Below are 3,149 nucleotides of genomic sequence, written 5' to 3'. Positions count from 1 at the left end.
TTGAGAAAAACAAAGATAAAATGTTTGCCCTAACCACACCTCTCTCTCTCTCCCTCTCCTTCACTCTCCCTCTCCCTCAGCACTGCAGTATGAAACCCAGCAGCTGCTTCTTCTCCGCTGTAGTGGACTGATGTGTGTGGGTGTTTAGCTCGAATGCCCTTGGTAAGTAAAAGCCATGTCGGATAAAGTCTGGCCTCCCACCACAAAACTGAAACCCCTTTAGAATTCATTATAAGCCAAAGTTTTGATTGTTCCGCTTGCTCCTGCGTCTGTGATATGTAACAGCTACAAATCTTCCAATGATACATGTCCATTCATTTTCAGTGATGCGCAAGTGAATTTAACTGCGAATGTCAGAGAATAATGATAGAAATGAAGAGGAAAAACCTTGACTGTCAGTAAACTGGAGCGTGTTTTGTAACAGTGTGCTGACATAAACGCCCCCTCTTAGTAAACGGAAGTGAACAGGAAAATATCGATGATAATGAACAGAAGATATTTTTCTGTCATCACAGACAGCAGGATTGCCAAGATAAGGGACTGTATAAAAATTACTGCGGCGGGAAGGGGGAGTTTAATCTTTCTATATGTTATTATTTTTTGTTATTTCTGTTTTTAGAATAGCAAGACCCTCACCAGCGTTGTTAATGCTTTATTAAGATTATTATGATGGTGTTATGTAATTTAAGCCTCAGTATATTTATGGGCTTATCATTTCCATCACAGCCATCAACGCACAAATTAGAAATGGCATCTTCACATTTATGGCAAACATAGCAAAAGGCTGCACTTTAATTATGGTATAGGCCAACAAGAAGGTCAACAACTAAAAAATATTCACGTGATGGGATGAATAAATCTTTGAAGCAGAGACGGGGCTGTTGTCCTCTGCATATGGAAATGTATATGTTCACACTAGGGCCATCACTTTTTGATTTCTTATTTTTGATTAATCCTTCAAGTGACAGCTGAAATTTAAATTGTGAGTGTTAAAGAATAAACAGACCTTCTTCAGGTTAAAAAGTAACGCTGCCCTCCCCTCAGCAAAAAGAAGAAATGCTTAATCCTCCCCCTTTTCTGACCTCACCTCCCTCCTAAAAGTTTGTGTACAGTCCCCAAATTGTGTTAAAATAATATGTGTCCTCACTTCGAATTGGAAGAGGAAGTGATCTAATTTCCCACAACACACACACAAGACCCCAGTCTGACACACTTAACGTACAATTAATTAGAAAATGAATCAGACCATTCCCTTCCCCAAGTCCAACTGTTCTGGAGGTGGGAGAAACTGAAAACATAGAAGAAGAAGGAGGGAGAAGAATGATGGTCTTCATATTTAATTTAATTGGGTCCTGTGTGGACACAGTCACAGTTCCAGGCAGCTCATTAAGCTCCACCATGGAAAAATAAATGTTCCAATTCAAAGACTAACACAATAAAACAAGATAGGCTAATAAATAAGTAGACATAATTTCCCCTGTGACCCCAAAGACAGGTCTGACTTCAGGAGAAGTAGGTTGTATACTGTCGTGCAGTCGGACAAACATGTAATAACAGGGAATAAAAAGATTAACAATTATTCGGTTCAGCTTCCGACTGCCTGCCACAGCAACACGCTGACTGGGTCTGTGAAAGAGGAGGCTTGATTATAAATGACTCCAAAGAGGCAGTTGCACTGTTGTCTTTGTGTAGTCTTTGTCACCTTGTTTGACTCACCAAGAAGTCGCCACAATAAGAGTGGGAAGATGAAAAAAAGTTGAAAGAATGACAAAGCCAGTATAGACCTTCTAAAAGAAGGACTTACTGAAGATGCTCGGTCAAAGTACATTTTCTTGATTACTGTACTTGAGTATACTTTTCGTCTAACTGTATGTTAACTATATGTCTTTTTTTGGAAACATATGCACTATTGTACTTTTGGCTCCACTACAATTCTGTGACAGCTCCCATCACTCGTTACTTTGCTGCTTTAAAGTCAGCAGATCTATTTCTGAAATGCGACGTGCATGCGCTGTGTGTTCGTCGATTCCTCATCAGCAGAGCACCGATGGTTGTACCTGAAGTCAAAGTTTGAGGTTTTTGAAATGAAGATTCATATTGTTTTAAATGTTTGCTTTGTTTACCACGTGCAAACTTTATCACTGGCCACAAAAGATCACTGTCCGACCTGAGGAATCATGTTGAGGTATGTAAACATTTGTTTATTGCAGATAGATGTGTTAAATGAAGTTGTCTGTACTTGTAGTAGTTGCAGGTATGGTGGTTGGTCAAATTACATAAATTTGTGGATCCTTGTGGATTTGAAGTTGTCATATTAGGAGAGAGAGAAAGAGAGTAAAGTCAGTGACCAACAGATTCTATAAGCTTTTCATTCTACAGGTTCTATAAGCAAGTCAGTGCATATAGTGTTTTGTTTGAGTCAGTAGGTTTTGTAAACAATTGCAAACAATGTGCTGACAGTTGTATTTGTACAAACTAGTACTCCAGTACTTTAAGTCAAGTAGAAATGTGACTGAACAGCTTTTACTCGTATTGGAGTTATAGTTCAGCAGGAGTATCTAGATTTACACAAGTAATGGATTTGTGCACTTTGTCCACCACTGCAGAATTGTTGCAAAACTATGCATAACACAATAACTTTTACTGTTTCTATCACCACAGAATAAATCACACCTGTTTCTTAGCCCACACAGATTAATGTGAGCTCATGTGTTTTGAATCTGCACTCAGCCATGAATGATCAATATGTTTGCGTATCTGGATGTCTGCATGTGAATGTGTGTGCATGTGTGGTGTGTTGGCTTGCTAGAGGGCTGACACCGGCACCATGCTGCAATTAGCCAAACAAGAGACAATGACATATTGAGCGCTGCTAGCACCTTCTGTTAGTCGGCCTACAAATTCCTCTTCAGGCCATAGCTGCTGACACAACTACAGCATCATCCTGAACAGCATCACACACTATTTCATGTTGCAGCAGGTCATACTTAAAGAAAACAAAGCTCTGTGGTACTGCGTGAATTTAACAAACAGTTTGAAATGTACGTTTCCGCAGACTATTTAAAGCTCTACGTAGGGCATGCTGGGAAGATGCTACACAATGACTTCTGTTAAGGGTGTGTAATTTTCAAATAATTTACACCTAAGTT

This window comes from Chelmon rostratus, chromosome 4 (genome assembly GCF_017976325.1).
Source record: "Chelmon rostratus isolate fCheRos1 chromosome 4, fCheRos1.pri, whole genome shotgun sequence".
In the NCBI taxonomy this organism is placed as follows: domain Eukaryota; kingdom Metazoa; phylum Chordata; class Actinopteri; order Chaetodontiformes; family Chaetodontidae; genus Chelmon; species Chelmon rostratus.
This window is presented reverse-complemented; position numbering follows the sequence as displayed.